Genomic DNA, 14735 nt, shown 5'->3' on the forward strand with positions numbered 1-14735 from the left:
ATATATTATTTTTTGAGTAGTCAGCTTGAAGCGTCCCTCTGTCTCTGACTCCCTTGTCGTCATGTGACATGAGTAGGTGTCTGTTATCCATCAATCCATTTTCTACCGCTTATTCCCTTTAGGGTGGCGGGGGGCGCTGGCGCCTATCTCAGCTACAATCGGGCGGAAGGCGGCGTACACCCTGGACAAGTCGCCACCTCATCGCAGGGCCATAAATAATTATATATTTAAATTTTCAAAAATTATCACACATTATTTGATAAATATCAGTGTTGTAGGTTAAAGTATTTTATATTTTGCTTTGAAGCTAATATTGCTGATGAATTTGTTTGTTTTTTTAATCTATTTTTTAGTATGAAGTCGTTATATCTATCTATTTTTTCACTGCTTGTCTTTTTTATCAGTATCAAGTCAGTCAAACAATTTTCATAGTTTCAACAGGGAGGCTTTTTTTTTTTTTTCAGGAAAATGTATGCCCTTTAAATATTTGTTGTTTCAGACAAAAAAAACAATGTTGATGAAGTTATTGTTGTTTACTTTAATTTTATTTGTATTTTATTTTGTCCTGTCCAACTACTCAGGCAAATTCTATAGTTGATGTAGATACTCATATCGGCTGTACAAATTTACTTTACAAAACAGAAGTGTGGGATACTTCTCTTGTTGCCTTATTTGTATTTGACTTTATTAAATGGATTTATATTATTATTTGGTGCTGCCGGGCCCGAGCAGGAGATTAAAATGGGAAAAAAGGAAGACAGAGGGGGAAAGAGGGAAATAAGACAAAGAGACAACAACAACAAACACAACAATAACAACACAAACAGAACAGCATCAGCGAATAAGATATGTACAAATATGAGGGTAGAAGTGAAAGCAAAGAAGAAGTTAGTGAAATGAATATTAATAACACAGGAATGACAATGAGCATTATTACACTACAAATGGGGCAATACAAATACCAATAGAAATAGCACTACTGATAATGAATAATAACAAAAATTGGCCTCGATTATCAACAATACGATTGTTTCAAATGCAACAATACATATATGTCATGACAACTTGAAATATATAACAGCTTTGTTCTGGAAAAAACGTTAATGAACTTTTGGTAAAAATAGAACAAGAAATGACAGTGCTTAAAAACTGGTTTGATATGAATAAATTATCACTTAATATTGCTAAAACTAAATTTATGATATTTGGTACCAGAACTGAGGTATCTAATGAAGTAAATATTAATATAAATGGAGATAAAATTGAGCGTGTCTTTGATACTAAGTTTTTGGGAGTTATAATTGACTATAAATTATCATGCAGACAACATGTAAATTATATAAAAACTAAAATATCAAAAACACTTGGTGTTTTGTATAAAACTAAAGAATTACTTAATTATAATTCTTTGTTAACAATTTATTATACTTTGATACTTCCATACATGACATACTGTGTAGGACTCTGGGGAACCACTTTTAAAACCATAATTAATGATATTGTTTTTCTGCAAAAAAAAGCTGTACGGCTAATAAATAAAGCAGGATATTATGACCATACCCTATCCATTATTTGTTAAATCAAAACTTAGGAAATTTCAAGATATTGTTTATTATAAAATAACACAGATAATGTTCAAAGCAAAAATAAATACTCTTCCAGAAGGAATTCAAAAATACTTCTCTCTACAGACCAGCAAATACAATCTAAGAGATGAATTTAAGTTTATTTTACCAAAAGCAAGATTAGTTGTTAAACGTAGATGTTTATCTGTTCTCGGTGTTAATTTGTGGAATTCTGTTGGTAAAGAAATAAAAATGAGTGACTCAGTATTTAATTTCAAAAAGAACATGTCACAATGTATTTTAAAAAGTTATTTGACCTAGAAATGTATGTTTGGTTAAATGTTGTATTTAGAAGGTATGTATGTTTATCTATTTACAAAAAAGTGCATGTGTGTAAGTACATATTTTTGTATTATTTGTTAAAGGGCAACTTAAATGTAAATGCTGAATGACTATATTTCTTTTTGTATTACAAAATTATTAGAAAAGGTAACTTAATTGAATGTAAAAAATTTTATGTTGGGCATATAAGCTTTTTTACTTCTTCCTGTTTCAGTCATGTTATTCATTTTTGAATCGTGATCCATGTTTGAATATGTTTTTGTTAGACTGAAAATAAACTGAAACTGAAACTGAAACTGAAAACTGAAATACAGAAGAAAGCAGATAGATGGAGGGGAAAAAGAGAAACGAACTGTATTAACCTTGTAGATGTTATAGTTACATTAGGTTAAGCTTTGTCAATGTGCCATGTGTGTCCCTTAGAGCAGTGGTTCTCAACCTTTTTTCAGTGATGTACCCCTTGTGAATTTTTTTGAGTTCCTCCCGGATGACAGAGCTTCTCACCCTATCTCTAAGGGAGAGCCCCGCCACCCGGCGGAGGAAACTCATTTCGGCCGCTTGTACCCGTGATCTTATCCTTTCGGTCATGACCCAAAGCTCATGACCATAGGTGAGGATGGGAACGTAGATCGACCGGTAAATTGAGAGCTTTGCCTTCCGGCTCAGCTCCTTCTTCACCACAACTGATCGATACAGCGTCCGCATTACTGAAGACGCCGCACCGATCCGCCTGTCGATCTCACGATCCACTCTTCCCCCACTCGTGAACAAGACACCTAGGTACTTAAACTCCTCCACTTGGGGCAGGGTCTCCCCCCTAACCCGGAGGGGCTGTATACTTTACATAGAAACTGACGCTGTGGTCAAAGTTGAAATTGCAACAAAACAAATTATAAGATTTTAAAACTCGACTACCACTTTATTTTATTTTTCATCATATCTTATATGTGTTGTGTGCTTTTTTTTCCCTTTTTCTCTCCTTTTCTTTTCTTTTTTTATTTTTAATTTGTAATTTTACTGCCTTTTTTACATCATGGCCAGGGTACTACAGATGAAAACTAGCCCTCTGACTTTTTTAACCATGCGTAGTCATGTGTTTTATGAAATTTCCTTGTCCCCTTTGAAATAAACTAATCTTATAGGGGAACATTATCACAATTTCAAAAGGGTTAAAAACAATAAAAATCAGTTCCCAGTGGCTTCTTGTATTTTTTGAAGTTTTTTTCAAAATTTTACCGGTCTCGGAATATCCCAAAATAAAGCTTTAAAGTGCCTTATTTACGGCTCTCTGCAAAGACACTGGCCATTTCCCTGTGACGTCACACAGTGCTGCCAATGTAAACAAACAATGGGAATACCACAGCAAGATATAGTGACATTAGCTCGGATTCAAACTCGGATTTCAGCGATTTAAGCGATTCAACAGATTACGCATGTATTGAAACAGATGGTTGGAGTATGAAAATATTGAAGAAGAAACTGAAGCTATTGAGCGAATAGCTATTGACGCTATTCATAGCCATAGCATGGCCGAATAGCTGCGTTAGCATCGCCGGTAAAATGTGCGGACCAAACGATCAGGACTTTCGCATCTTTTGACACTGGAGCAACTTAAATCCGTCGATTGGTAAGTGTTTTTTTCGCATTAAATGTGGGTGGAAAGAAACGTAATATAGTTGCAAATGCATCTACAGGTTATCCATATATCTCCTGTGCCATGTCTGCTTTAGCACCGCCGGCAAATAGCATGTTAGCATCGATTAGCGTAGCATGTTAGCATCGATTAGCTGGCAGTCAATATCAACAAAACTCACCTTTGTGATTTCGTTGACTATCGTTGCCAATGCATCTGCAGGTTATCCATACATCTCTGTGCCATGTCTGCCTTAGCATCGCCGGTAAAATGTGGAGACAGTCTGGCACATTCAATGGGGGTCTGGCGGCAGACACTTTCGCATCTTCGGGCCGGTGGTGCAACTTGAATCCCTCCCTGTTAGTGTTGTTACACCCTCCGACAACACACCGACGAGGCATGATGTCTCCATGGTTCCAAAAAATAGTCAAAAAAACGGAAAATAACAGAGCTGAAACCCGGTGTTTGTAATGTGTTGAAAATGAAAATGGTGGGTGTGTTACCTCTGCGACGTCACATTCTGACGTCATCGCTTCCAGCGCGATAAACAGAAAGGCGTTTAATTTGCCAAAATTCACCCATTTAGAGTTCGGAAATCGGTTAAAAAAATATACGGTCTTTTTTCTGCACCATCAAGGTATATATTGACGCTTACATAGGTCTGCTGATAATGTTCCCCTTTAATCTGGCAGTTGAAGTAAATAGTGCACCCTCACCCAATTCGTCCCGTTTCATGTGTCAGGTAAACCGCGACAAATGGGACCATGTGAATGGCGTTCCAACAGCATGACACACGCTCCATCAACCATTTGAACTAACAATAGTGTGATGAATGAATGAATCCCAGAAACATGCAGTAAAGAAGAGCTTATGCTTCTGTGGGGAATGATGCTGATGCAGGAAATCCTGCTGAAACGCACACGCATTCATGCTTGTGTCTTGTTTTTACTCGTCTAAAAGTATCCCCATTGCCAGGCTCCTCATTGCTGTGAGTTCACGTCATGATTTAGTCACTTCGTCCTCCTGCAGTCGTGACGACAAAATGCATGATGATGACAGCGCCAACGAGAGGAAAGGAGAACACATAAATATTTCTTGTCTGTATTCGGCGCTGCAGTGTGTCTCCGTCTTATTATTGGAGCGAGGGAGCTGCCGCATAAAAATGAGGCGCTCTGATGTAAAAGGCAGTCCGACTGTGTCATGGATGAACTAATGCAGCGGTGGTGGGACGCGTAACCTCATTTGGCAGGTTCTGGCGGTCCGCTCGGCTCGCCTGGGACGATTTCAAACGGAAAACCCGTCGTTTCCCCTGGTCGACCTTTCATGTTTTGGATTATAGAAACTAGGACGGAGGCTGTGTTTTTGTCGGTGGGATCGTCGGAGCGGACGTGGTGGCCAAGTCAGGTCTCCCGTGTAACCTTCACGGTGTTCACAGCAGCTGTTGTCTGACCTCGGAGCTGTCCGTGGTGCTGAAGGTCGGAGCGGTTGCTTTCGTTGTCAGGGGGGGGAAATGCAGACAAGCAAGTGATTGAACTCCACACGCCGTTTCTCTCAGCATTGCAATGGGTAAGCTGAACTGTCCAACCTATATTAGGATGTTTTGAACTCCGTTTACTGCATAGTCGCATAGCACCTTCTGGAAAACAGTCATGTTTTATACGCCTGTTATCATCCTAGAAACACTCACCATGTGCAGACAGCCATAAAAAAAAAAGGGATACGCTGAGTGAATGCGTGCGAGTACGCCACATATGCGCCAATAAATGTACAATATATTTGCAGATTTATTTTAGTATTTCCCTCCCCCCTTCGTTCCGGTGTCTCTGAGCTTCAAACAGGGGACATAAATATTTATGAAGTCTATTATTATTGCTGGCGCGCACACTAAAATTAGAAGCTCATTAAAATGTAATTCACCACACGTGCGTCCAGCGTTGGAGCATGTGAACGTCGCAGCTTGTCTTATTTTCATCATCTGCACATCAATTGAGTCACAGCTAAACATGTGCTATAGAAAGTGCACCTAAAAACAACAAAAAAGAAGAGTTAAATAACAAAACAACGTGCCGGCCTTCACGTGTATAAGTAGGTAAATTCACTATTCATCGACTGAACAAGTGTCAGGCTTGTCCCTGGCAGTTTTGGTCAATGTCTTAGTTTTTTTCTCTGCATTTGTCTTTAGTTCCTGTCAGCACTCTTATTTTGGTTCTGTTTCCTGTTTGTCTCCCTGAGTGCTGTGTAACCCTCAGCTGTGGCTGATTGGCACCTGGTCACACCTGGGATCAATCAGCCAGCCACTATTTAAGACCTGTTTTCTCCTCCAGTCAGGGCTGGATTATTGTCGTGTCAATGTCATTTTCTACTTGTCATTCCTACTGGTCGTGTAATTGCAGCGTAGCGGTAAGCTATATTTGGTAGCTGTTTGTAGCTTACTGTTTTTTGTTCCCTGCTTCTGATTTGTTTGTTCATAGCCCTTAGTCTGTTATATCCGCCCACATGCGTGCTTTTTGTTTGTACCCTTTGTTTGTTCTAGTTCTAGTATTTTAAATTAAACTATGTTTTCCTGCAAAATGCCTCCCTCCTTCTCTGCATCTTGGGGTGCGACACAAAATAACCCTGACAACAAGCTCTCTTTTCTTTAGTGCAGTGGGGCAAAAAAGTATTTAGTCAGCCACCGATTGTGCAAGTTCTCCCACTTAAAATGATGACAGAGGTCTGTAATTTTCATCATAGGTACACTTCAACTGTGAGAGACAGAATGTAAAAAAAAAACCAGGAATTCACATTGTAGGAATTTTAAAGAATTTATTTGTAAATTATGGTGGAAAATAAGTATTTGGTCAACCATTCAAAGCTCTCACTGATGGAAGGAGGTTTTGGCTCAAAATCTCACGATACATGGCCCCATTCATTCTTTCCTTAACACGGATCAAACGTCCTGTCCCCTTAGCAGAAAAACAGCCCCAAATCATGATGTTTCCACCCCCATGCTTCACAGTAGTTATGGTGTTCTTGGGATGCAACTCAGTATTTTTCTTCCTCCAAACACGACGAGTTGAGTTTATACCAAAGAGTTCTATTTTGGTTTCATCTGACCACATGACATTCTCCCAATCCTCTGCTGTATCATCCATGTATCCATTTTGGTATAAACTCAACTCATCGTGGTTGGAGGAAGAAGAATACTGAGTTGCATCCCAAGAACACCATACCTACTGTGAAGTATGGGGGTGGAAACATTATGCTGTGGGGCGTTTTTTCTGCTAAGGGGACAGGACGATTTATCCGTGTTAAGGAAAGAAGGAATGGGGCCATGTATCGTGAGATTTTGAGCCAAAACCTCCTTCCATCAGTGAGAGCTTTGAATGGTTGACCAAATATTTATTTTCCACCATAATTTACAAATAAATTCTTAAAAATTCCTGGATTTTTTTTTCAAATTCTGTCTCTCACAGTTAAAGTGAATCTATGATGAAAATTACAGACATCTGTCATCATTTTCACGGTGGCAGAGGGGTTAGTGCGTCTGCCTCACAATACGAAGGTCCTGCAGTCCTGGGTTCAAATCCAGGCTCGGGATCTTTCTGTGTGGAGTTTGCATGTTCTCCCCGTGAATGCGTGGGTTCCCTCCGGGTACTCCGGCTTCCTCCCACTTCCAAAGACATGCACCTGGGGATAGGTTGATTGGCAACACTAAATTGGCCCTAGTGTGTGAACGTGAGTGTGAATGTTGTCTGTCTATCTGTGTTGGCCCTGCAATGAGGTGGCGACTTGTCCAGGGTGTACCCCGCCTTCCGCCCGATTGTAGCTGAGATAGGCGCCAGCTTCCCCCGCAACCCCGAAAGGGAATAAGCGGTAGAAAATGGATGTCATCATTTTAAGTGGGAGAACTTGCACAATCGATGGCTGACTAAATACTTTTTTGCCCCACTGTAGCTACTATCCTTGTTAATGACTGCATCTTAATTTGGTCCTGGTCCAGCCAGGAATGTTCTGAGGAAGGCTCCACTCCCTGAACAATTAGTCTTTAATGAGTAGTTCACCTCACTTCAGTGCAGGTGAAGGAGAGATGCAAGGAAATATGATCTCTATGACAGCTCATTTACTGCCCCATCAATATTGCAGCACGTGCCATCGCTTGTCTCCACTACAGTTATTTGCTATTTCTAATTATTATGTGACATTGGTTTCCTTTTAAAGAGGTTCTGTCATCACGGTGGTTGGTTTCTGACCATATGCAGAATACGGGCTTCAACTCACAAATAAATTAATGCAGCAATGGCGATAGCGACTATATTGCCCTTTTTAAGAAATTGTCAAGATCATTTTGTATTTATGGTTCGCATTTGTCGAGAAGATGTCCACCAAGGCCGTTGGTACACAGTAGACTTTGATTATACGCAAGGCCCAAACACAGGGGTGTCAAACTCATTTTAATTGAGGGCCACATCGCAGTAATGACTGCTTTTAGTGGGTCGCTTTTTTAAAAATGAATTTATATTATGCACGGGGGTAGTAACCTGTGATTAATCATGATTAATCTAAATGCATATGCATTTGATTATTAGATGTTCTAATTTATAATTGACAATAATAATAAAATGGATATACAGTACAGGCCAAAAGTTTGGACACACCTTCTCCTCATTCAATGTGTTTTCTTTATTTAAATGACTATTTACTTTAAAATCATAAATAAAGATGACACGCAGATATTTAACTACTTTTCTAAATAAGGGTGACCACAATAAAATGGGATTATTGGCTTTATTTTAACAAAGAAATCTTTAGGTACATTAAATATGTTTCTTATAGCAATGTTGTCCTTAAATAAAATAGTGAACATGCGAGACAACTTGTCTTTTACTAATAAGTAAGCAAACAAAGGCTCCTAATTTGTCTGAAAATATATGCAGTAACATGTAATTTCTCATTCTACTGTGTCAAAATTATGAGGGACAAGCTGTAAAAATGGGTTGTTAATCCACTTATTCATTTTTATTAATAACATGTTCTGTCTACACTTCGGTTAAAATGTAAAAATCACTCATTCTTCTGTTGTTTGATACTCGGCATTAATTTTGGATGATACCACAAATTTAGATATCGATCCAATACCAAGCAGTTACAGGATCATACATTGGTCATATTCAAAGTCCTCATGTGTGCAGGGACATATTTCCTGAATTTATAAACATAATATACATTTTAAAAAAAGGAAAAACGATTTTGTGACCATAAAAAACATTGCTGTAATTATAGTAGTATCGAATAGATACGCTATTGTACTTGGTATCATTACAGTGGATGTCAGGTGTAGATCCACCAATGGCGTTTTTTTACATTCAGGGTTTAGCTTACGGTTAGTGGTTAGCTATCGTATTCTCCATGTTTAGCTATTCCTCGTCCTGCAGGGATGATACCTGTAAGAAACCTACTTTATTTGTCGCCATGGAGGCGAGGATTAGTGATTAAGAAGTAGCTAAATCACTGCTGACTGCGGATGGATGTTCATCGCTAGTGTCAGGCTTTCCCCTGACAGTTTGTCTATGTTTTAGTTTTCCTCTGCATTTGTCTGTTTCCTTTGTGTTTAGTATCTCCTGTCTTTAGTTCCTGTCCAGTGCTCTTATTTTGTCAGCTTCCTGTCTTGTTCCCTGAGTGCTGTGTTCCTCCTCAGCTGCGGCTGATTGGCACCTGGTCACACCTGTTGCCAATCAGCCCGCTCCTATTTGTACCCTCTTCGTCTTGTGTCAGTAGCTGGATCATTGTATTGTCGTTGCCACATGTCGCTCTTGTCGTGTCGTTTTGATTTCAACTATTACCTGTCGTGCTACATCTTGTCCTGGTCGTCGTAGCGGTAAGCTGTTTTTGTTAGCCATAACTATTTCCAGTTTTTCTGTTTGTTATCCTCTAGCTTCCATGCTAAAGTTCCTTTTTGTTTCTTCTTAGGCCTTTTGTTTTGGGCGCTTTTTTTTGGTTTGAACCCTTTGTTTGGTTTTGTCTTAGTATTTATATTAAAATCATGCTTGCTCACTCCATGCCTGCCTCCATCTCTGCATCTTGGGGTTCGTCAACAAATACCCCTGCCAGCTGCCAGCTAGCCATGTCTTAAAGTATCTCTTCCGAGGGCGTTTCAGTCTTTTAACTTCACTTTTATCATCAATTTTCAGGCCAAAATGTGTTATTCTCCCTTTTCCTTCCACACACTGTGTCTGCTTGTAAGTACTCTGTGATTATGCACTGCCGAACGTGCTCCTCTGCTCGCAAAACCAGCAATGACACGACGTGACGATGCGCCGTCATGCCCGATAACCGGTACTTTTCAAACAACAGTATACTGCCGTTTTTGATTCATTACTACCGCGATACTATCCCAGTACCCTTATACCGGACAACCATAGTTCAGGGTCATGGTTGAGCTTGAGCCTATCCCAGCTGACTTTGGGTGATGCGAAAGGTGGACCCTGCATTGGTCGCCCTTCAATCGCAGTGCTCATGACAAAACAGCAATTCACACTCACATTCATTGACCTATGACAATTATTGAGTACTATTACTAACCCCAAATGGGTGTTTTTAGACTGTGGGAGAAAGCCTCATATTACCTAAAGCAGGGGTGCCCATTACGTCGATCTCGGAGGGTGTGTCAGTCGATCTCAAGCCAGGCATTAAAAAATAGACATAAAAATGAGCAATCTTCAATCATACCAAGACTTCACTTTCGTCAGTTGTTTGACATTCTCGGCACCCGAGGATCTTGTGAGATGACGCTGGCTGCTGCGAGCTCATATTTAAGAAAAAAATCACTAACAGGGCGGACGCAGAGAAACACATTTTATTTCTAGAGACTCCGTACCTACTGTCAAAACTCTAAAGACCGACTGCACAGTTCCTGTCTTCACCATAAAAGACCTGTTTCATCCTGCCTGTGCTAACAAAATAAGAGTCTCAGAAAGATGGCGTGCACAAGCTAGCAAGCTACGGAGTTTGATGCCAATGTATTTCTCCCCCGCCCTCAGCGACCGCTTTCTCACTTGCTTGCCCACCCGCACACTCACTGACGTCACTCACCTGCTGCCAGACATTAAAGGGCCACACACATATGCTACTCTCATAACAAAGTGTTTAAAACGAGTATGCAAGTTGGACAAATGAGATGCCAAATCCAACCACTTTCATGTGGTATTGGACAGAAAGGAGGACTTTTTTTTTCCTCCATTTGAAAATGCGGACGTTATCAGCACCACTGTCTAATTCCAATCAATGCAAGTCATCAGAATCAAATACACCAACTTATATTCTTGTCTTCATGAAAGAAAGGAATCTATGTGTGTTAAACATGCTTGTATTATCATTAAACACCATTAACTTGTTAACAAAAATGTCTCTTTCATGAATAAATAAATATAAATTATAAATAGGAATGAGGTAGATCTCCTCGACTTGGTCAATTGAAAAGTAGCTTGCTTGCAGAAAAAGTATGAGCGCCCCTGGCCTAAAGGCACTACATAAACAAATGACGATAAATACTTTAGCTCCTTTTGCAGAAATTGTTGATGGATTTGATTTGACATTACAACTGTACTGCAAAAAGTCAGTGTTCAAAAACAAGGAAAAAAACAACAACAACATTTAGGGGTATTTTACTTGAACTAAGCAAAATTATCTGCCAATAGAACAAGAAAATTCGACTTGTCAAGACTTTCCAAAACAAATAAAATTAGCTAACCTCAATGAACCCAAAAGTACCTTAAAATAAGTATATTCTCACAAATAACAAGTGCACTTTTCTTGGTAGAAAAAAAAAAGAGACTTTTTTTGCTCAATTTGTTAAAAAATATTCTTAAAATAAGTAAATGCTAGTGCCATTATCTTGACACAATGATATGCGATGGGCATCATGATTTTTTTTTCATGCTTGAAGAAAGACATTATTACTTTAAAAAAGTAGTTTTATACTTGTGAGTGTTAATGACGCAGCTTTGCATCAGTTGATATTCTAGTTCCAAGCATGTTTTATCACGCGGTGCACACATATTGGATGCGCGTTGTGTCACCCCAAGATGCACGAGGTCCAGACAGGCAGGAATAGCAAGTAAAAACTGGATTTAATATACAAAAGTAAAATAACACTGGTACTAAACAGTGAAAGAAAGCGTGTGCCTACGCACGGGAAGCTAACGCTAAACTTAGCATGGAGTCCAAGAGTCCAAAAGTAACGTGCCGAGTGCACGAGTAGCTAAGGAGCAACTTAGCATAGAGACAGGATATAAGAAGTGAAGTGAAGTGAATTATATTTATATAGCGCTTTTTCTCTAGTGACTCAAAGCGCTTTACATAGTGAAACCCAATAAGTTACATTCAAACCAGTGGCCTTTAAGTCGGGGTCCATATAAATCAATTCATGGTACAAAGCTAATACTCCACTTCAATGTAAATACAGTACAAGTGAAGTGAATTGTGAATTATATTTATATAGCGCTTTTTCTCTAGTGACTCAAAGCGCTTTACATAGTGAAACCCAATAAGTTACATTCAAACCAGTGGCCTTTAAGTCGGGGTCCATATAAATCAATTCATGGTACAAAGCTAATACTCCACTTCAATGTAAATACAGTACAAGTGAAGTGAATTGTGAATTATATTTATATAGCGCTTTTTCTCTAGTGACTCAAAGCGCTTTACATAGTGAAACCCAATATCTAAGTTACATTCAAACCAGTGTGGGTGGCACTGGGAGCAGGTGGGTAAAGTGTCTTGCCCAAGGACACAACGGCAGTGACTAGGTTGGCAGAGGCGGGAATCGAACCTGCAACCCTCAAGTTGCTGGCACGGCCACTCTACCAACCGAGCTAACCGCCCCAAGAAATGTGACTGTTGCCCATAGCAAACAAAAGATCCAGGAAGAACTGAGGTAGAAGGCAGGTTTAAATGCTGGCAGCAAACAGAAATCCGGTGTGCGTCAAAAACAAGTAGCAGGTGGAACAAATATGAAACCATGGTAACGGAACAAACAAGGAAGAGCAAAACCAGGGATCGGAAGAGTCCAAAAACAAACAGGAAACACAAAAGGACTCACAAACCAAAACAATATATGATCCGGGCGACGGATCATAACAATATAGGTCATAGCTCGGTTGGTAGAGTGGCCGTGCCAGCAACTTGAGGGTTGCAGGTTTCGATTCCCGCTTCCGCCATCCTAGTCACTGCTGTTGTGTCCTTGGGCAAGGCACTTTACCCACCTGCTCCCAGTGCCACCCACACTGGTTTAAATGTCACTTCGATATTGGGTTTCACTATGTAAAGCGCTTTGAGTCACTAGCTCTGTTCCATATTAAAGCTTAACCTTCAGGAATTTTAAACAGGGAAACACCGGCTGTGTTTGTGTGGCTAAAGGCAGCCGCAATACACCGCTTCCCACCTACATCTTTCTTCTTTGACGTCTCCATTATTAATTGAACAAATCGCAAAAGTTTCAGCAACACAGATGTCCAGAATACTGTGTAATTATGTGATTAAAGCAGACTACTTATAGCTTGGATCGGGCTGGAAAAAAATGTTGCACGCGTCATCATACCGCGACGTTTTCAACAGGACACTGGGAAATTTATAATTGCAATTTTATAAACTAAAAAAGCCGTATTGGCATGTGTTGCAATGTTAATATTTCATCATTGATATATAAACTATCAGACAGCGTGGTCGCTAGTAGTGGGTTTCAGTAGGCCTTTAAAAGTAGAAACAAATTCATAGTATGACCCTCTTTAAACCAGGCTCGCAACCAAAGTTGATTACTTCACTTTCACTTACCTTTTTTTTGACGCACTACCACCAGAAGTCTGCATCGTGCTTGAAAGACATAAAGCAGGTTGAAGTTAACCAAAAAGACCAAAAATGTCCTACCTCGTACCCCACCTCCGCTGGTAACAAGTCGTTTTTTTACCTCTTTGTACGTCGTTAATTTAGTAACCACGAAACCTAACCATGAAGTAAACTTGGTATGAACGAGGTAGGGGTGGGCAATATCGCAAATTTGGGTATCCATACCGATCCAATCCGATACCGGCCAGTATCGCCGATACCGGAAGTGTCGTCATCTGATGGGGGGGTGGGGGGGGGGACTTCGGGGTATCGATACTTTTGAAAAATAAATTTGTACTTTTTCCTTTATTAATTGATTATGATACAACACAGGACAACAATTTAATTTAATTTAATTTAATTTAATTTATGGGCGGCGTGGCGTAGTTGGAGCGTGCGCTTGCTCAACCCGAGGGTCCCTGGTTCGATCCCCACCTAGTACCGACCTCGTCACGTCCGTTGTGTCCTGAGCAAGACACTTCACCCTTGCTCCTGATGGGTGCTGGTTGGTGCCTTGCATGGCAGCTCCCTCCATCAGTGTGTGAATGTGTGTGTGAATGGGTAAATGTGGAAGTAGTGTCAAAGCGCTTTGAGTACCTTGAAGGTAGAAAAGCGCTATACAAGTACAACCCATTTATTTATTTATTTAGAGAAAAGCGCTATATAAATATAATTCACTTCACACTTCACTAAAATCTCACCAACAAGCTGTGATATCTTCCTGAGATAATTTAGGACCAAAACCTTTAAAACAAGTAAAACACTAACATGAAATCTTCTTAGTGAGAAAAATGATCTTATCAGACAGAAAGTAAGCATATATCACCCTTATTTGAGATACATGGGACGGCGTGGCGCTGTTGGGAGAGTGGCCGTGCCAGCAACCTGAGGGGTTCCTGGTTCAATCCCCACCTTCTACCATCCTAATAACGTCCGTCGTGTCCTTGAGCAAGACACTTCACCCGTGCTCCAGATGGGTCGTGGTTAGCGCCTTGCATGGCAGCTCCTGCCATCAGTGTGTGAATGGGTTTGTATAAATGTGGAAATAGTGTCAAAGCGCTTTGAGTTCCTTAAAAAGGTAGAAAAACTGCAAAAACGTATATTTCAGTTTTTGCAGTGTGGTTTTTGATTCAAGCACTTAGTAAAATGCCCAAAGTGAAACAGCCCATGAAGTCATGTTGTTTACTGGCCTTTTTCTTGTTCTGGATGTGTTGCTCATTTATATTTTGTTTCCAAAATGTGGGGGAACACATATAAGAGTAACATAAAGGCATTGTATCAACTACAGAAAAGAGCTATGAGGATTACTTAGAACACACTAACATATTGTTTAT

General features: G+C 39.9%; 1 protein-coding gene across 24 annotated transcripts in view; it reads left to right on the top strand.

The window, feature by feature from the left end:
• Window positions 1-14735, top strand: part of rims2a (regulating synaptic membrane exocytosis 2a) — a 469036-nt gene that overhangs the window by 137788 nt on the left and 316513 nt on the right. The window contains exon 1 of one of the 24 annotated variants that reach the window (XM_061916479.1): window positions 4532-5106. The exons of the other annotated variants lie outside the window; for them this stretch is intronic. The gene's annotated coding sequence lies outside the window, so the exon portion shown is untranslated. Of the gene's footprint in view, window positions 1-4531; window positions 5107-14735 lie in introns of those variants that run through there. 24 annotated transcript variants of the gene reach the window in all.

Source organism: Nerophis ophidion, linkage group LG11 (genome assembly GCF_033978795.1).
Source record: "Nerophis ophidion isolate RoL-2023_Sa linkage group LG11, RoL_Noph_v1.0, whole genome shotgun sequence".
NCBI classification, from domain to species: Eukaryota; Metazoa; Chordata; class Actinopteri; order Syngnathiformes; family Syngnathidae; genus Nerophis; species Nerophis ophidion.